The sequence below is a fragment of the Squalius cephalus genome (genome assembly GCF_949319135.1).
Source record: "Squalius cephalus genome assembly, chromosome: 25".
In the NCBI taxonomy this organism is placed as follows: Eukaryota; Metazoa; Chordata; class Actinopteri; order Cypriniformes; family Leuciscidae; genus Squalius; species Squalius cephalus.
This window is the reverse complement of record NC_137146.1, coordinates 2,134,116-2,156,615: the sequence shown is the minus strand read 5'-3', so window position 1 is coordinate 2,156,615 and position 22,500 is coordinate 2,134,116. Positions and strand designations below refer to the sequence as shown.

At 35.3% G+C, this 22,500-nt stretch overlaps 1 protein-coding gene across 1 annotated transcript in view; it reads right to left on the bottom strand.

Moving 5' to 3' along the window:
- The window catches only part of scn5lab (sodium channel, voltage gated, type V-like, alpha b), a 175,836-nt gene that overhangs the window by 151,935 nt on the left and 1,401 nt on the right, over positions 1-22,500 (bottom strand). The gene's annotated exons all lie outside the window — the stretch shown is intronic.

Genomic DNA, 22,500 nt, shown 5'->3' with positions numbered 1-22,500 from the left:
TTTATGAACATTTAAAATTTTTGTTAGTTTAAGATGAATAACTGAAATGACTAAAAATCTGAAAAAAATTAAATAGACATTTAAAAAAAAAATTTAAAAACAACAAAATTACTAAAATAAAAATTCAAAAGTTTTTTTTATTTTTATAAATGCTATAAAAAGTATATAAATGTCTAGTAAAATAAGGCTCATGTTGCCTTGGCTCCTGAAGGCTGTGGAATATGTGATGCGGTGGGAATTCCTCAGGCTTTAGTCATGAGTTTGCTGTGGTTCGAGGCCCGGCCTGTGGTGTCAGCGGCCCGGATGAAGTCACAGCTCTTATCTGCACACTTGACACTGAGAAGTTACAGAGCCAAAGTCAAATGTCAGTACAGTCTCTGCCACCAGCGGGACGTATCAGAAATGACATCATAAAAGGTCCCTCATGCAGACCAGAAGCAAACAAGCAGGAGAATGTCAGCGGCGAGAGAAAGAGCAAGCGCATGCCCTAGAGAAGAGTGTGCAAGCGCTGCGTTTCACAATCTGAATTCATTTAATGCTGACATTTTACATTTAAAGGAAGACTTCAGTCAAAAAATACTTTTTGTGTTGTCTGATTTTTTTTGGAGCTTGACGCTTTAAATTTAAATAAACAAATTTTCATTTTTGCATAAACTATTCTTTTATTATATTCACTGTAAAAAAAAAGTTGCCTTAAATTTATAAGTACAATGACCTTGGATGTTTAAGTCATTTCAACAAACTACATTAAAATGAATTAAAAAATGAGTTGAATCTTGTATAACTGCATTTATATAACTTATTTTGATGAGTTAAAGCAATGTGAAAACATATGTTGTCATGACTTATTGATCATATAATTTAAAGTTTATGAATTTAAAGGGATAGTTCACCCAAAAATGAATTCATTTACACACCAGATCATGTTTTCCATTCTTCTATGTTACAGTTTTCCCCCTGATTTTTGTTTGTCATTTTAAATTGTGCAACATGATGTTATAATAATTTTAATTTTTGCATGAACTTACTTTTCATTACATTCGAGCTTAAGGCGGAAGTGTGTGCGATGCATTCGACTGAGCTTATGTTTGAGAACATTCATTAATTTAACGTTGATATTTTACATGGTTCGCACTCAATAATACAAAATAAAGTGCACCTAAAAATTACCTAAAAATTAAATCATCTACACATCAGATATTTTTTTCCATGAAATTTATGTTGCATTTTTTATCTGATTTCTAATCTGGGTTTGTTATGGCACAGCATAATAAAACTTTTTGCATGAACTATTCTTTCATTACATTCTTATAATTTAAAGTTTATGAATTTAAAGGTCATGACGGAAGTGTGTGCGATGGATTCGACTGAGCTTATGTTTGAGAATATTTATTAATTTAACGTTGATATTTTACATGGTTCACACTTTCTAACCTGGTGCAACATGGCAGAATTTAAACTTTTGCATGAACTATTCTTTAAAATGCTATTTGCGAGTGAACATTATAGTTATTATAAGATAACATATTATGACTTTTGGCTTGATCCGGTTGGTCACTGATGTGCCTGTTGTCCAGGCATGGCTATTTCCATTTCCATTTCCATAAACCATCTCTCAATAGATAACCGAAGACCGACTCCCATAAAAACAGATTGGACTGCAAGAATCTGCATATATATTACGAAATGTTCTGTGAGCATCTACTGAAATAATTAAGACACTGTATGTATGTATCTTCTGAATGTCACGGCTTCTGCTGGCGGCCCTGATTCATGCATACGGCATATGAATGCTCTGGGTCACGCAGCGCTTTCTGCATCACTGATCTGATGGGAAGAGTCTGATGACAGACTTTTAAGATGTCGATCTGGGGTCAGTTGCACACAACTAGCCATTAGTTATGGCTAATTATTCTTACTTCTCAGATTCAAATAAGACCAGTCTGGGTCTTGCATATCCAGAGAAACGGTGTTCTCCAGCAAAAACAGTGATTTTAACTAAACGGCGACGTTTCCCTCCTTCATTTCCATCTCCTCTTTATATTATAATCGACTCTCACAACATCATCATCTGTCAACGAGGTTCCCTCGAGATTTCAGCTGAGGACAGACTGATTAAACCCTCACAGCAAACAGAAACAAGGTCACTCGAAATCAACCGGGCCACCGTAAGTGACCAGACCTTTATTATCAACAATGCATGAATTATTGAATCCCAAAAGGATTCTGAAGTGGCTTCAATCTAGACGCCCGTTCCTCAGTTCCTCGGAGACTCGGACTCTTGTTGTTAATTAACACGGTAAGTGAGGAATGCCATCGGTGAACAGTCACGCTCATTGTTTCTTGTGTGATGGATCACGCTTGTTCACCGCTGAAGCCGATAGAGTCAGAGATTAGAATTAGACGAATGGATAAATGACAACGAGTTACTCAATCGCAGTTGAGACACAAGAGCGTTAGGGTTTCATTTAGGGGAACCACTTATGGACTGGGCGATAAAGCTAAAGTATTTATATCTTAATATTTTGATGGTCCTCTGAATATGTTCAATACATTCTCCACTGTTTAAAGGTTTGGGGTCGGTAGGGATTTATTTGAATGTTTTATATAAATAAAAAATACTTTTATGCTCACCAAGGCTGCATTTAATTGATCAAAAATACTGTAAAAATTGTGAAATATTATTACAATGTAAAATATCTGTTTTCTATGTGAATATATAGTAAAGTGTAATTTATTCCTGTGATCAAAGCTGAATTTTCAGCATCATTACTCCAGTCTTCAGTGTCACATGATCCTTCACAAATCACTCTAATATGATGACAGCATTTATTTGAATTTTAAATCTTTTGTAAAATTATATTTTTTATATGTTTGAATGTTAGTGTATCTCAATATTTAACAATATTGAACAAAAATGTTCACCTACTTATATTTATATTTTAATACATGCAAAATGTCATGCAAATTAATTTTTAATGAGTTTGAATGAAAGAATCATTGAATCAGAGTTAAACTGATTCAGTTAAACGAAGTCGCATTTTTTAAATCTATTTTTTTAGTCTAATGAAGTTTAATAGCCAAACACCCATTAAAAATTGCTTGCGTTATTCGTCAGCAAAATTACTGCAAATATATTTCTTTACTGTATTCATTAATATAATTGTGTATTCAGTCCTATAATGCAGCATTCAACAAATGGTTTACCACTGTTCTTTTCAGAAATATTTGTTGTTTTCATTAATCAAGTGTTTTTTTGCGCAGCTAATCAGATCAAATGTCCCATTATTCCTTCTTCGTTCTTCGTGTGAAGCACACATTGTTAAACTGAGTTGATGCATGTGTTGTGTTTGATCCAGGCTCTTTAAATCTCTGGATGTGTGAGATGTGGATTGCGTGATCGCATGCTTTGCCCTGAATAACTCTCAGCAAGAAACCCTCTGTGATCAAGCTCTCACAGAACACTCCAGTGAGCAAATCAAGGTTAAATGGAAACTGATAGTTGTTTAGTGAGGAAACACTAAACCAGGTAATGTCTTTCTGCACAAGCATCGAGTGTTCGCGATTAGGTTTCCTATCCTATAGCCTAGCGGTGTTTAGCGCACTTTACTTGTGTTGAGGAAATACTCAACAGGTTTATATCTCACCAGCTAAACCTGATATGCATCAATACATAAGAGATGCACATGAGTTCATACAAAAATACCACAGTATTACTATGGTACTACCATGGTATTATTTCAGTACAAAGTAAATTCCACAGTATATGAATATGGAATATTAAAAAGATCATTTTACACATGTGACTATGTTTTTAGCTGTACAATGGGATTCTTTCTCTTATGTCTCTTTTGCAATGGTGCAATGAAGTATTAATATAATGCATTTTTGAGCTTCCATGCCTGTATAGAAAAATATTAATTTTCTAATTACTGTATATTATGTATAAAGCGGTTGTATTTTTAAGTGTGAGCGGACTTTAAAGAAAGTACACTGATATGTTGTTTTTTCTTTCAAAAAATACTTTTGCGTAGTATATACTGTAGTAAATTTGTGCATGTATTAATTTATCATTTTGAGGATTATGATTTAGATCTGTATTGTATAATTTTGATGGCTTTTAAATCAAGGGTGGTTATTATTATAACTTAAACTAAAAACAATGTTGTTAATTGAAATAAACACGAACTGAAATTAAATTTAAACTTATTTTGAGAGTTTCTAAAGCAACATTTCCAATTTTCATTTTGTTTAATGTACTAAAAAATTTCAAATATATAAAAATGACACAAAAACACTTTATCTGAAATTAAAATGGAATATATAATCATGAAATCTAATTCAAAACAGTATCTGAATGTTTCAAAAACAAAACTGCATTTAAATATGTTTATTTATATATATATATATATATATTGTACATGTGCTACTGTATATGATTGAACTTTTTTTTTTCAAATCACTTCAATATACATATAGTAGAAGAATAATGGTTGACATATTTTAGAAGATAAAATATAAAATAATTTTTTCTCGACGTGCAAAAAATTTAGAAACTGCAAAATTTCACAGATAATTAGAAAGGCAAGAAATGCATTGAACTAAAAGTGAAGTAGAAAAATGTTATTTTCTTGTAAAAGCACTCCACTAATCTTTGTTTTACTTAAGATCAATATTGTAATGTTGACATGTGTTTTTCTAAGGATACTGTGTGTTCAGTTCAACTGTTTAACTTTGAGATATCTGCAGTACAGTAATGATGATTTGTCGTTAAAACCGCATGCATTGTGTTTGTCGTTTCTACAGGTGGGAAAATGGATGCTTCCAATGACTTTTTTCCAGATGTAATTTCAGGACGTGATTAAGCATAAGGTTTCACCCCTCATCCTCGAGATTTTACAAACTCCTCCTAAGAGATCCCTGCTGGAGTGAAGGAGTCACTCGAGTCTGATTTCAGTGGGCGTATTGATTTCCGAGCGGCGTCATTAGCGTGTTGCTAGCATGCTAACTGCGAGTTCTCCCCCGTGATTACAGCGGCCCACTGAACCTGCTGTCAATCAACCCCTCCCGAACCCTCACCTTCCAGGGGAACTGCAGTCTGCGTGCGTGGGGAAGCAATTAGTGATTAATACACTGATTAGCATTGAAAGGCTGGCTGTTAGCGAGTGTGTGGGTGTAGCCTGTCATCATCTCCGACAGACGTTTCAGATCCTACTTGAGGAACGGATGAAATCTTCAGGGCTGAACCCGTGTCACTTTGAGCGACTGTGCTTGATTGCAGACTTATTCAGGAGCTTTTTGGGATAGAATTGAGTCTCTGTCATATTAGACACAATCAGTAATTCGAAAGAATGCTGTTGTGCATCATGATCAATTACCAAGTGCTTTATATGTGATTGCAAACTGCTTGAGTTTGACTTGGGGCTTCTTACAAACAAACTCTGACGCCGCGTTTGATGAACACCCAGCTGAAGGCCCTCATACACTTGAAGACGAACTGCTGTGACGTCATTTCCAACAAAATCAGGCCAAAACGAAGATCGTTTTGAGAGTTCGAAAGAGCTTGCCAACACTGGTAAACACCTTCGAACTCTCATTGGTCCGTGGTGATGATGTAATAGGTGGGTGTGGCTTTGAGGCTCCGCCTTCTTTGACATGTAAACAATCAAACGCGAGTAAAAACATGAACACACTAGAGAGCTGCTTTATCCACCTTATTCCTGCGCCCCATGACGCTTTGCGCGAATTTCCATTAAGATGTAAACAATCAGTGAAACGCTCGCTCTATGAACACAATACGTTAAAAAAGTGTTAAAAAACTACTCACCTTTCAACCATCGAACATTAAAAGGAAATTTAAAAGTGTAAAAGCATCAACAAGGTACTTTCAACACACCAAATAACCCCAAAAGCGCGTAATATGTAGTAATATATATCTTATGCTGCCTTAATCAAAAATGTTCATTTCAGCATTACGTGATACTATTTCAAAGTGATTTCCGTCATTTTGACAGATTATAAATTGCATTTACCTGTGAAAACACACCTGGAAAGAGACGTGAGGATTTGAGGAGAATAACGAGAGATTCTTCGTGCATTCCAGCGAATTATGAATGGAATATATCGTAATTTAATTCGGGAGAACAGACCACAAATGTGCAGTATATGTTGTCCTTTTTCATACTTTTACAGCGGATTGCAAAGGGAAAAAAGAAAATAATCACGAGGAAAAGAAAGCAGCGACTGAAAAGAGCTCTTGCCATAGATATTGTTGTTATGTCACGTTAAAATACCAAGTATAACCTTATTTTCATGATGACAGCTCATCCAGTCAAACTGACGATCAGCTTTATTTGTAGGACAACCTTATGATTTGAAATGATCAAGTTCCCCAAACCGGAAGTGCCTCCCATAATTCAAAACGTCAGGAATAAGGTGGATAGAAGAAAATGATGTTTTCTGACACTTTTTTTCCATGTTTAAAACTGTAAAGCTGCTTGCTTTTAAACAATCTACTGTATAAAGTGCTGTATAAAAAGAGCTGGTGCAAACATCTCCATATGCTTTATGAACAGGTTTATTTTGTTATTGAGAGGAAAGTGCACAACACATATTTACAGATTCATCTAAACGTCGTTCTCAGCAGCGTGAACTACAGTATATCACCGGTTACTTATTTCAAACTTCTTTTTACCCCAAAGTAAAGAACGAAAAAGTTCTTCGCAGTGAGCATTAACAGGAACGTTCTCAGATCTAACATGATGACAAAATCCTATCAAAGTGATAAACAAATATTCTTCCAGTAAAGTTCGTTCAAAGACATCTGGGGCCGTATTCACAAAGCATTTTATCTTACCACTAGGAGTACTTCTAAATCGCACTAAAAGATTTTAGCTAGGAGTTTTCTCTTAAAAGTTATTCACAACGCCTTTCAGACCTACTCTTAGTAAAGAAAAATGACAACTCCTGAACTAAGAGTGAGTCCTCGTTGCTATGGATGACGTCATCACTCATGCACGAGCTTGACTGAAGTGACCACCTTGATTGGCTGATGATTGTAACGCGGGAATGATTCCAAACCCCTCCCCTACGATGATGAGTGACAGGTGACAGGTCTGAGAATGCGTGCGCTACACAAGCAGTGCGAAGGACGGAAGATGATGAATAACTGAATAAATAGCCTAAATGAATAAAGAGTAAGGCAAAACAAATAGCCTATAGCCTAATGAAACATATGGATTGATGCAATATCTTTGCAACATTATTTAATTAATCTGTCACTATATGCCTCTGCCTACGTTTGCAAAGAGAAGAACATTTTAATTTGATTCACAATGAAACGATACAATTAGTTTACATGCAATGAGTAGCCTAGTTTTGGTTGTTGTTGGTGGCGTTATTGCGACTCCTAGTTATGCCTACAATGCAGAATTGTTCCTCGCGATTGGAAGCTCCTGTAGCGCCGCATACGCATTTCAAAACATCGCAACGTGAAATGCCACAAAAGCGGTTTGTGAAGGTCTTAGTGAGTTAGGAGTCCTCTCGACTTCTTTTAAGCTGTCCCAGGCTTAGGTGCTCCTTTTAGGGCTAAAATGCTTCGTGGATTACTCTTAATCAAAAAAATTAGGAGTCCTAAAGTTACACGCCCATTATTTTTAGGAGTTGCTCCTAAATTCGCCAGTTAGGAGCTACTTTTAGCCTTAAAATTCTTTGTGAATACGGCCCCTGGTGTTTTAATCCGTCTCTTTTGTCCACTTTTATCCACTTCTGTCCTGATTTCTTCGAGGAGAGGGTCTATGGGCGGGTTAATGTATGTTTGTTTTTCAGATCTTTCGATCTAATGGACAAAATAAGCTCACGCAAATTACATATGAACACGGGCGGAGACGACGGGAAAACATACGGAGAGCATCAGCTTTAGTTTCTGCTCTGACAGCCGTAAGATCATGCCGGACGCTGTGAGTGTGTGTTAGAAATCAGGAACGGTGAGAGAACATTGTGCTTGGTTCGTTTTTCATCTTCAAACCAAACTTGGGGTCTTCAGCCGACAAAGTTTAAATCCCGTCTGACTAGCGCTCTTCCCATAATGTTCACGTGTTCGGTCAGTAAGTGTCTTTCTGTTCGAATGCATTCGATCACATGAGTGTTTAAAGCAATCTGGTCGAATGCGTCTTCGACTAACTCTGGAAGTGGAAACGTTTTACTCCTGTATTTAGCGTCGTCCACTTGTGATCCGATCGACCAAACGCATCTTAATACCAGGTGTATACAGGGCCTTAGTTGGCTAAACATATTGACTAGAGGTGTAATAGTTCTGGAATAATCTCAACATTGGTAATTCTGATCTGAATGTATATGAACAAAAGCAACAGATTCAATTCAAGATTCACTCTCAAGTAAGAAACTCAACAGAATTTGCTCTAACTATATGCCATACATCACAACAGAATAAACTTGTGTCCTTATTAAGTGCAAAAATCCTCAATCCTGACAGCAAACAAGTCTTGGTTAAACTTTACAGACTTCATGTCAAGTCACATTTATTTCCATAGCGCTTTATAATACGGTTTCAAAGCAGCCTCACAGTAATAAACAATAGCATGTCTTAATGTTATAAAATTCATAAATTATGAAATTCAGTTTCATCTGTAAAGTATGCAACTCCACAAAAGACAACAGTCTCATTTTTCAGCTCACTGTTGATTCAATTCAGTTCAATAATGGTCAAATTTGCAAAGTTAATCTTATTATTGTAACGTATGTCCACTGATGGCAAGTTTGAAGAGCCCATGTGCAGTTTATTGACGTAAGCGTAGACAAAATGCACAATAAACAAAGACTTGAACCATGAGCTAAACTTGAACGCAAACATAAACTCACCAACAGCAGTTACATGAACAAAGCTAGACAAAAGAACAATGAAACAGGAGGGCTGTTTATACACAGGCTAATGACTAACAAGAAACACCTGTGAACAATCAAACAATGAACCAATGAGGAAGCAGGACACATAACCAGAACAACCAATCAGAACCTGACATACATGACAAAATACTGAATCACATGATATAAGGAATGCGCAATACCGATTATATGTTCATTTTTAATGTTATCGTTATCGGCCCGATAAGAAATATATATTACCCGATATATTAAAGCCAATAAATAATGGGTTATTTCCTTCAGCTGAGACACTGTTCAACATGATGGTTTTGAATTACTTGAAATATGATCGGAATCGCTTCAAAAAAGGAAAATACAGAAAAGTGCAAGAAGTCTGTCATATAGGCTGCATAAAATTAATTGTGTGCTTGGGACACGACTTTTAATGGTGAGACTTTTGTTTTTTGGAATCAGGCTCTCAAAAATAATATAAAAATTCAGATTTAGATTTATCGGCCAATGTATCGGTTATCGGCTTTCAAGTGTACAGAATTATCGGTTATTGGTATCTGGCAAAATTTTCATATCGGTGCATCCTTACATGATATTATGGAAGCTTGTTTCCGCCACCGAATAATAAATAAATAATAATTGCGACTTTTTATCTCACAATTCTGACTTTTTTTCTCACAATTGCGAATATATCAAGTCAGAATTGTGACTTTTTTTCTCAGAATTGTGAGAAATAAAGTCGCAATTCTGAGAAATAAAGTCGCAATTGCGAGATATAAAGTCGCAATTCTGAGAAATAAAGTCGCAATTGGGAGATATAAAGTCAGAATTGCATGATACAAAGTCGCAATTGTGTGTTATAAAGCCAGAATTGCATGATACAAAGTCGCAATTGTGTGTTATAAAGCCAGAATTGTGAGATATAAACTATTCTGAGGTAAAAAAAAAAAAGTTTAAATTAAAATTAAAAAATAAAAAAAAAAATAAAAATCCAAGGTCTTTTTTTTCCTTGGAATTGGACTTTAAATCTCGCAATTCTGACTTTATATCTCACAATTCTGAGAAATAAAGTCAGAATTGCGAGATGTAAACTCGCAATTGTGAGATAAAAAAACAATTATCTTTTAAAATGTTTTATTTTGTGGCGGAAACAAGCTTCCATATGATATAACCAGGAAACATGACTAAGAAAACTACAACATAAAAGACATGAAAAGATAAACGTGAACCGATGGCAATTATTCAGCTCAAGTTTTGTTCTCAGTTTAGTTTCAGTGCAGGTAAATCTGTGATTTTACTGAATATTAATTGCTTTTGAATTGATTTGATGACACCAACGTGAAAACTCAAGTGATGAGCGTTTCCAGGTGGATTGATGATAAACTTAATTGAAGCTTTTGATTTTTATCTCTTCAAATGAGAGTGAAAACATACTATTGTGGTTCCAACCATCAGTGCAAAGTTTTCCAAACAGACCCACGGTTTTGCTCTGCTACTATGCCAGTAGTATCTCCACATGACTGGCGTTCTTTCTGCCCACCGTCAGCTTTCCATGGGTCAGCTGTCACTTTCAAAGTAGGACAACGCTTGTCCTCACTCATCCCGAGCTTACAGTCACACCTCGACCTACGGGGAACGGGAGACGCATTCCCAGACCACTACGGTTGACGACACTAACTCAGTATTAGACTGCAGACGAACACAGAAACACACTGTGACAGCTAAAACAGTGTTTTTTAACAGTTGCTAAGGAAGGAAGGACACTCGCTGTGGTGTCAGCTGTCGTTCTGACTCCAGGGCTTCACTCAGGTCCTCCTGGGAAGCTCCTGATTGTAAACTCGAATGTGTTTGGTTGGAAAAAAATCGACATGTTGGGCAATTTCTTTCTTTTTCTTAAGGACAGGGTGCTTTTTTGCACTGGTGCAATGAAATATGAGGTATTTAATACAATTAATACAAGGTATTTTATTTACATTTATGCATTTGGCAGATGCTTTTATCCAGAGCGATTAGCATTTAACAGACGCTTGCAAATGCAAAATGCTTTTATCAATGGAGGCACAAACCTGCATATCTAAATATATATATATATATATATATATATATATATATAAGTAAATCAATGTAATAATAGGAAAATAAATAGCAAAAAAAATGACTTGATAAAAAAACAATATAATTTATTTTAAATTTAATTCTGAATAAAAAAAATGTATTACTACTTTTGTATATTTTTTTCCTTTGTTTATTATTTTTCTGTATTTATTTTTACATTTATTTTCATTCTTTTTAACTTTAATTTATTTATTTTCACATTTATTTTATATTTATGTATTTATATCTTAATTTGTTTATATTTATTTATTACCACATGTAAAATAAATATATAAAAAAAATTATTACAGCAACTAATTAAGGGAAAAAATAATACAAAAATTAATTCAGGATTAAATTGAGTTAAAAAAGGAATTCAAAATGTTTTATCAAGTCATTTCTTTATTGTCCTATTATTACATTTATTTTTTTATTTTTTTATCTGTTTGTTTGTTTATTTATTTATGCATGTTTGGGCCAAAGCGACGAGGAACAAAAGCAATTTGTCAATATTCATTATATTCAAGGCCAGTTTTATTAGACAACTAGATTAGGAAGCAAGTTAGAGAAGAGGAGCAATGCAGATTTAATCTCTATTTTTGTGTTTACATGCCTGTACATGAAAGAAAGAGAAAAAAGATCAAGAATGCAATAGCGACATTTGATTAATCCAAATGCAAGTATCTGAATCTCATCCGCTGCTGTTTTCACGCTGTTCTCCTTTAAGATCCGCTCACTCGTTCTGATTCTCATTAAGTGTCTCATTGCACTGCCACACATTTCAATTTCACTCCAAAGAGGTCACAGCACTTTCGGCTCTTCTGTTTGTCTCTCTCTACGGCCCGTGTGTGGCACAAGTTTCTACGGTTTTACTTTATGTCTACCTCTCCTTTGCCCCTACACACACCGCTGTCTGTCCTTTATATTAAACTAGTGTTCATTTAACTTCTGTAAGTCACTCCAATCTGAGACATACAGTACATCCTTAATATTATGTTGAGAATTAAAATTGATTCAGTTAAAAACATTTCTGAAGGTCTCTTTTGCTCACCAAGGCTGCATTTATTTGATAAAAAATACAGTAAAAATGTGAAATATTAAAACATCTGTTTTCTATGTGAATATATAGTAAAGTGTAATTTATTCCTGTGATCAAAGCTGAATTTTCAGCATCATTACTCCAGTCTTCAGTGTCACATGATCCTTCACAAATCATGATCATATGATGATTTGATGCTCAAGAAACATTTATGATTATTATCAATGTTGAAAACAGTTCATATTTTTGAATACAGTTATTTATTTTTCAGGATTCTTTGATGAATAAAAAGTTCAAAAGAACAGCATTTATTTGAAATAGAATCTTTTGTAACATTATAAATGTCTTTACTGTCACTTTTGATCAATTGAATGCATCCTTAATGAATAAAAACCATACTTTTAAATCTTGTTTATCTTGTTTCCACAAAAATATGAACTGTTTTCAACATTGATAATAATCAGAAATGTTTCTTGAGCAGAAAATCAGCATATTAGAATGATATGTTGGAGTTTTAATTGGAGTTTATTCTACTGTATAAGTTTATTTATGATTATTATCAACGTTGAATACAGTTCTGTGGGTTACATTAATAGTTCTCTCATAAATGAAAATACTGTGATCATAAAAGTAGTTTAAGCAAGATAGTGTTGTTTAAGAAACATCCCCAAATAATTGTATATATGGGTATTCTGCTACAGTATATTCTGTTTTCGCTTCACAGAAGGAAGGAACAACAAACTATGATAGAAGTTTCATTTGTGGATGAACAACTTTGGCATCCACACGTGTGTTCGACTGCATCTACTCTATTCTCCTCTTCCTGAGGGCATTATCTCCCTGTAATGTGATAAAGAAAAATACAACTCACTTGTAAAGCTATTTGTTATTGTCTTCATTAAATGATGGCCTGTGAATCACCGTAATGGCCTGTGCGATTCCCTCTGGCTCTGGACGCTGAAGAAAAATGTGGCTCGTCGTGTGAGACAATTTACCAAGTTTATTTGTCATTTACTGACTAAAAAAATCACATTATCAGTCAAACGGAATTATATTAACACCAGGATATTCTTACCGTTCCACCAAAGCAAGCAGGCCAGAGCTCGTACACATGTAATAAAACCCGTCCTGACCATCAATCCCACTTTTCCGTAGCTTCATCCTGAAATGGCACAATCTTGATCAGTTTAATCATTTTTGCATTGATTTTCTGGTTTCCCGAGTCCGGTTTCTGCACAGGGAGAGCGTCGGACTGCCGTGACCCACTTAGATTAATCTTATTTGAGCTTTGTCTTCAACACCATGTCACTTTCTGCCTCCCGTGAACAAGAAACCGAACAGCACTGCAAATATTCTCACTGGTTGAGTAACGAAATGAACTGGACCTTCACCTGTCTGACTCACATGGGTTTCTAAGAACAATTACTAAACAAAGAGAGCTTTGAAAACATGCTAAATGAATGCTCCTGCTTTTAATGACTCGGTATGAATGAACACTGTGCAAACAGACTCTTCCTAATTGCTTGTTTCTCTTGGCCACAGACCGTCCGCCACACGCGAACGAATGCAAACACGCGTACATACATCACTGCACTATTTTTGTCAAAGTTTAGGACTGTGGTATCAGTGTCTGCCAGGCTAAAGCCCTCAAGCTTCGTTTAAAATAGGAAAGCAGTAACATGCTATCGGATTGTAACAGAAGTAAAAGTATGATGGTTGTGTTTTCCTTTGAGCATCGGCCAACAAAGCGCCCGACGCTTGCCAGAATCAATGTGTGTGTGATTCTGAATGCATCTGAACTGTTTGCCAATAATAGCTCAACACAAAAGAGCATCCGAAACCAGTTCAGTGCATAAAGGGTTCTTCCAAATCGCCAGAAAATCTCCATTCTGTAAACTTTGTGTCTCTGATTATGATGATGATGATGATACAGACATTTAGAAAGTTTTCTGGGTATTTTAAATGACACAGGTGTGACAATCAGACACTTCCGAGAAAAAGGACTGCCAGCACGTACAAGCTTTGAAAGCAAGTCCTATACATACATGTACACAGTGAAGACAAGTCCAGCTCACCTTTCAACACAAAGATATTATATTTTGCATTAAAGAGTCCATATTATTAGGGGTGTGCTAGTTTCAGAATTGGTGATGACGGTTATGACGTGAGTCAAATGTGACGGTTCGTAACATAACCGTCGTCGGGGGGGGAGTTGCGACGTTCGTCTGTTATAGGACAACTTAGTTTGAATAAACGAGCAGACACTGATTAGCTATTTGATCGCCTAAATTAAAATAAATAAAATTAATATTTGTGTAGTATTCAATGTTGTTATCAATAGAGATGCGCGGATGGGGTATTATTTCATCCGCAACCGCATCACAAAACTCATCATCCGCACCAACGTTTTTTGACTAAATTTCAAAGCCGCACCCGCCCGCCATCCGCTGATTGTTGTGCGGTCTATGGACGATGCAATGCTCTGCTGATGCGAGCCGCAAGAAAGCCCTTGTCTGTTCTAGAAAGGATGCAGCAAAGATATTTAATGCTAATGTATGAGGCATAGGCCTACGCTGAGTTTCATTCATTTACGATGAGATGCGCTCTAGTTCAACTTCACAATGCAATGCAAGTGAACGCGGCGCACCGGCGCCTCCATGTCACGGTTATTATATTGTCATTTGCTTTTTATTTATTAAATACATGCAATTGGTTGATGAAACATTTATTAAAATTAAGATGCAATTTATACAAAACGAAATTCGCTTTAAAGAAAGGCTTTCTACAAAGACAAACTTAATGAAGTGGTAAAAATCATGTCTGACGATTTACAAAACAAAACTTGCGTTGGTACTTGGCAAAGAATCAAATACAGTTGGAAACGACGTAGACCATTAATGACACAGACTGTTAACAATTGTTTTTAATTTGTGTTTAAACATTCTCTATGATAAAAAAATGTTTGTAAAAAATATTTTAATAACACGGTTTTGGCGGTTATAGAGATCTAATGACGGTGTTAAACTATAACCGTCGGTCTCACGATTATATACTAACCGTCACACCCCTACATATTATGCCCTTTTGTGCTCAACTAGAACATGTTTTCCTGCTTGAATGTTGATTATTTTCCTCATATTCTCAATTGTTGCGGCTCCTCTCTTCCCAGTCTGTCAGTAACGCTCTGGGGTGTGTTTCCCGAAAGCATCATTAGCCAACTATGGTCACAAGTTCCGTCGTTATCAGCATAGTTCAACGAGTCTGTGTTTCCCGAAACCATCGCTCAAACAAACATTTGCAAACAGCATCGCAGAGTTGTGTAGTTGGAACGACAGCTCTCGACGAAGAAGCAGAGTTTCTAGTTTGCATGACATGTGGACTTAATAAATCCTCATCTTGAGCAAAATAAACAAGCTGACATTCAGTACAACCTGTGTCTTTTATTTAGAATACATACAAATGTCATTTACGTCTTTTAGTTTGTCTTTTAGTTTCGGGAGTCATGACTCGCTAGTTGATTTCTTCAACGATGCATCGTACTATGGTATTTAAGCAGCGAGTTACGTCGTTGTTCGGGAAACGCACTCCTGTTTACTTCCTGTCTCTATGAAGCCCCTCCTTCTGAAAAGCACACTGTGCTCTGATTGGTCGGCTGGATCAGTGTGTTGTGATTAGTCGAGCGCTACGAGTGTGTTTGGGGAAATGTCCCGCCCCTTACCATAACCACCAGTTTAACACACTACTAACTAACTCAACCAGGACTAACCCCTAACTATAACTAACCCCTTTATTCTGCGCATGAATTATTTAAATGAGGAATGTTTCTTTTTTATTCGATATATTACATTATTATATATATTATATATATTATTACATTATTATAATATTTTACATTATTTTCATCACAATTACGCACATTTAGTGTCTAAACACTGTACTTTTCTGTAATGCTCATTCATAATGCCGCTTCTCAAAGATTCTTTGATATATTTTTTTGGTTAAAACGGTATACAGTCAATCATTTATTACTTCTTCAATTTAAAGTCCTCCTGTATTCAATCATTTTATCCCTTAAAACTCATCTTTGATCACCAAAATTACATATTTAAGCGTTTTTTCATTAAAATATCTTGAATGTAACTCGACGCCCTTGCCTCATTTAGTATTCGCGGTTCTATGAATATGCAAATGAGCCCCGCCTCCACTCACTCACTCAGCTCAGAGATCCACACGTTGATCTGATTGGTTACAAGGTAGTTTGTGACGTCAGAAACACCAGCGATTTCAAAGTGTGTTTTTGAGACTGTCTTTGGTTCACTGCAGTTTTAAGGAGGAAATACTCAGCAATGCTGTCGACTTATGAACTTACACATGCTTTGTCTTAAAGCAGATTAAAAACACCACATAGACACATAAACAACATTAAAATCTTGATTTTCACCACAGGGGGACTTTAAATGATTCTGTAAAACAATAATTATCTTTGGTTAAACCTAAATCAAGGCGATATAACAAATATTGCCATAATACATTATTAAATTATTACCAGAGATTCTGTAACACAATGATTATTTTTGGTTAAACCAGTTTACAATCAAGACGGTTATTGATTATTAATTTAAATTATTACTCCCACAGTTTAAGTGGGACCATTAAGTACCATTATTTTTCTGCATCACAGTAAAGAAAATTAGATTTTGTAATTGATATTCTTGCATTACAGCAATGAGAACTGTCGTGAAAATAATGTCACAAGAAAAATCTGTAACACTTTATTTTAAGGTTCAATTCTCATATCTTATGAGCATTCATATTACTAGGACATTGACTGTTTATTAGTACTTATAAAGCACGTATTAATGAATGACTGTATCCAATAATCTTCATTATTAGACTGTATTCACTGTATGCATCCCTTAATTAACTAAACGTCACACCTTATAAACTATTAATAAGCAGTAATTAGGAGTTTATTGAGGTAAAAGTTAATAGTAAATATGTGTTCCCCATACTGAAGTGTTACCAAAATTTCTTAATGGTTTTGCATCGTCACGACAGATTCAGTGAAACTGACCCACAAATAGTCATTAGAGTTTCAAATCTTCATTATGAAATCAGCCCTGTCGCCCACTGCATGACTATACACATTAAACCGCAGCCGAGTTCCCGCAATATGAAACATGAATCACACATCATTTAAGTTCCAATTGCACAGATGTTCGCATTAAGCAGTGTGTGCATTACGTTAATGGATGCATGTTCTCCACAGACAGCAGAGGAAGAGCCCATTAAACACACACAGTAAGACATCACACCGAAGACACCGGGCGGCCAGAAACACCCCAAATTACAACATAACCTTTGCAACCTTGTAACGGTGATTTATCTGGAGCAAAGCTACAAATCTTGTATGGCAAAGAGCAGCGTGAACCTTTTTCCTCGAGTTCAGAAACGCTGGGTTCAAGGACGGTTTAAACCAGTAGCTCAAGTGTCGTTTTGATGGACGTGTTTGAGATCCGTCTATGAAGATGTCTGGGTCATATTTCACCCCAAAACCAGGAAATAAGAAATTACATTTTGCATTAAGAAATGAAGGTTGACAATTAAGCACATTTAATCCAAATTTCCATTACTGTAATACTAATTATCCTAAAATTCTGAATAAATTAAAATAAACTCAGCGAATACTACCATTATATATCTTTGCAATAAGGTTGCATTAGTTTACTATATTAGTTATCATGAACTAACAATGAAAAATACTTGTTAATCTTATTTGTTAATTTCAACATTCAAAAAATTCAAATGAACTAGTGTTAGCAAAGATAATAAATACTATAACAAATGTATTGCTCATTGTTAATCAGTTAATATTTAACTGATGTTAACTAATGTAAACTGTTACTGTGTATCCTTACAATTTAAGTATTTATTTTATTTGCAGTAGTGTTTTCACCGCTAGTAAAAGGCTCAGTTTTGAGATCTGAACTATTTGACTGACTAAAACAGGTCAAGTGACTAGACTTTATTGAAACTAGATTTAGTTTTAACAAGATTTTAGAACATTTTAAAGTGGGAGCAATGATCAGAATGTTTATTTTTAGCGTGAAAATAATGGAAATGTGAAATTGTGTGTGTGTGTGTGGGTGTGGGTGTGGGTGGGTGTATTGTCACTGTCGGGCAGAAACCATTGGTCACCCCTTTTTTACATATGTCTGTGGGTTTTGCAAATTTTTAACCAATGAAAAGTATTAAAAAGAGTTTTTTTTAATGGCAATTGAGCACATTTAATCCAAATTTCCATTACTGTAATACTCATTATCCTAAAATTCTGAATAAATTAAAATAAACTCAGCGAATATTACCATTATATATCTTTGCAATAAGGTTGCGCTAGTTTACAATATTAGTTGTCATGAACTAACAATGAAAAATACTTGTAAAACTTAGTTAATTTTCATTATTAAATTCAAAAGTTGTGTCTGCTATTGCTAATAATATTTAATGAACCTGAGCTGACAATGAACAGTTTTGAACTAGTGTTAGCAAAGATAATAAATACTATAACAAATGTATTGCTCATTGTTAATCAGTTAATACATTAACCGATGTTAACTAATGTAAACTGTTACTGTGTTTCCTTACAATTTAAGTATTTATTTTATTTGCAGTAGTGTTTTCACCGCTAGTAAAAGGCTCAGTTTTGAGATCTGAACTATTTGACTGACTAAAACAGGTCAAGTGACTAGACTTTATTGAAACTAGATTTAGTTTTAACAAGATTTTAGAACATTTTAAAGTGGGAGCAATGATCAGAATGTTTATTTGTAGCGTGAAAATAATGGAAATGTGATATTGTGTGTGTGTGTGTGTGTGTGGGTGTATTGTCACTGTCGGGCAGAAACCATTGGTCACCCTATTTTCCATAATGTCTGTGGGTTTTGCAAATTTTTAACCAATGAAAAATATTAAAAAGAGCTTGTGACTAAACCTTGTAACTCCATTGGCTCCTCAAACTGTCAGTCAAACCTCATAACTCCGCCCACCTCTATTGAGAATGAAGTGCCAAACAGTTTGGAGCGTCTCTGCTTGTTTGCAATGCAACGGGAACAAAGGAAAAAAATGTACTAACTTGTAAGACTAGTCTTAGCAGTTCATGTAACCGGCCCCAGAGGTTTTATCATCTATATATCCTGACATATATCGTGTATATATATATCTCAACTACTGATTTAAAGGCATTTTGAGGTCAAATATGACACAGGCAGTTTTCCTGAGATTCGCTCAGTTTCTGCAGAACTCGGTTGTTTGGATCCAGATCTCTGAGTTCAGGAAAGCACTGGAACGAACTAATCAATGAACAGGGGCTTTACAGCCGGTCCTCGTCCCTCGAGGCTTCATTCAAAGCCCAGATTAGTGGGCGGCCATTCGCTAATGTGGGTTTCTTCCCTCTGTGCGCATGATAAAAACACTCCAGCTACTAAACTTAAACCGGGTTACAAATCCCTGGACACCGCAGGTCATTATCAGAGAAGGTGGACAAGAAGGTTATTCATCAAGTGTCTCAAATAAATGACACAACAATTACACTGTCCTTGAAGCTTCAATACGGGTCACTTTAATGGGTCATTCTTTAGCTGACCAAAGGGCAAAGGTCACGATGGCCTGAACGGCACCAACAAGTGTTTTCACCGCTAGTAAAAAGGGTCAGTTTACAGTCCTGAGCTATTTGACTGACTAAACAGGTGAAGTGACTAGATTTTATTGAAACTAAATTCAATTTTAACAAAAAAATTTAACATGTTGAACCGGAGGCAATGATCAGAATGTTTATCTCAGAATAAAAAAATGTGTTTGTGTACTATATAAATACTATATATATATATATATATACATATACACTAACAGTACACATACATATGGAACTAACAGTAAGCAGTACTTTACTAATATTACTAATATATATACTAATACATGAACTAATATTAACAAATTCAACTTTTGATTTTGAAAATGTATTAGTAAATGTTGAAATTAACATGAACTAATATTAATAAATGCTGTATAAGTTTTGTTCATTCTTATTGAATTTTTGGCTAATGTTGTTAACAAATTAAACCTTATTGTAAAGTACCATGTTAACATCTAAAACTGCTTAAACTATTTTTATAGACAACTATTTTCTCAAATATGTATTGTCAAAAGACAATTTTTTTTCTATATGCATATATATAATTTTCACACGCGCACAAATATAGTGTGTGTGTGTGTGTGTGTGTGTGTGAAAAATTATATATATGCATATAGAAAAAATACAAAATTATATATATGTACATATATACACAATATAATTTTTCATATATAGTTATTAGTTATATAAACCTTGATATGATTGTAAAGCATATATACTGTATATATATATTATGGAAGCTTGTTTCCGTCACAGAATAAAACATTTTAAAAGATAATTGCGACTTTTTATCTCCCAGTTGTGAGTTTACATCTAAATATAGATAAAAATTCGCAATTCTGACTTTATAACACGCAATTGTGAGTTTATACCTCGCAATTCTGAGAATTTTTAACTTTTAATCTCACAATTGTGACTTTTTATCTCAGAATTGCGAGGTATAAACTCACAATTGCGAGTCAGAATTGCGAGTTCTGACTTTTTTCCTCAGAATTGCAACTTTATAACACACATCTGCGACATTATATCACGCAATTCTGAGATAAAAAGTTGCAATTGTGAGATTAAAAGTTGCAATTAACTTTTTTTATATTCTGTGGTGGAAACAAGCTTCCATAATATGCATATATATATATATAAAATGTTTTTTTTTTTGGCTAAAAATGTGTAAATAAATATAACTTTTAGCCATGTTGCACAGTCCTATCCTGGAAGTAAAGCGCATCAGCTTATCACTTATTCATTAACTGCTCCCGTTCTGTATTTTCCGCTGTACAGGAGCTTCTGTTGCTGAATCCATCCTCAACTCCGAGGAGAAGAAGAAAGAAGAAGAAAGAAGAAGAAGAAGTGCTGACAGCTTTACAAAAGCTCCCCGACCCCCAGCAGCTGATCACTGTTTCTCAGGAGCTCAGACTGGACCAGCGTAGACCAACGGCAGCGCTAATGTAGAGTTTCAGGCACGCGTCCCGCTAATGGCTTCACTCTGAGCTGATCTAATGACAGACATGTTAGATCGGGCTAAACGACAGACACACACTCGCCCTCGCTGAGCTGGAGCTCTCAGAGATACAGGTGCTGTATAACACCACCAAATTATGTCAAAATGAAACATTGCTTGTCATTGTTTTCACAATAGTGATATAAATTGGACGTACTGAAGTCAAGCTGGGTTATAAAAGAAACAAAATATGAAAGAAAGCACAGTGTGTATCGGCTACACGGGGGACAGAAACTGTCTCAGATTGCTTAGATGAGAATAGATGAGGCCATAGAGCACTTGTCACAAATAAATTATGACTGGCAAAACAAATAATGATTCAAGGTCAGCGCTGCTGCTACAGTCACACACACACTGCGATCGCTGCTTCTCAACACACACTAAACAGCCTTTATCCGCTTTATTAAGAGTTCTTCATCAATTCTAACAGCAATAGTCTTTTTAATCCCAGTCAGTCTCAGCCAATCAGAACAGACTGAAGCAAGAGATCATACATCATTAATCGATGATATGACAGACGACACCGTTCATCATAATTAGAGTGATGATGTGGCGTGAGTGATGATCCTTAACACGGCCTTCTGGGTAACGCAAATAACTAAATCACTGAGGATTATTATATTGTGCTTTGCTGTCTGTGTTACGATCACTTCCTGTTTATTTATCCTGGCTCAGGTCACACACACACACACACACACACACTGACTCACAAACACATTCACAAACACACACTCACTCACTCACTCACTCTCACACACACACATTCACAAACACACACATACATTCACACACAAACACACACACACACACACACACTCACACACACACACACTCACGAACACACACACTCACACTCGCACACAGACACTGACTCACAAGCACATTCACAAACACACACACACTCATTCACTCTCACACACACACACACACATTCACACTCACTCACACACACACAAGTGGTCTGTATACTTCAGCTATCATTTATATTATACAAAGCACATGCAAAATAAAAATAAAAATACTGCAACATTAATAAATTCGTACAAGTATCTTATTTCCGCAAAAATATCTGTATATCAACATAATCATCGCTAGTTTTTATTATTTACTTTTGATGTTATTCAAATGGCAGAACACAACACTGAGAGGAACAACTAAACTTATAGGCTACTTATTTATTACTGTAAGACTTACAGATCCTTACAGTAACAAATATACCTATTTATAATAATAATAATTAATTTTACCTGAATTGTATTACAGTAAACAATTTAGACCTATGTA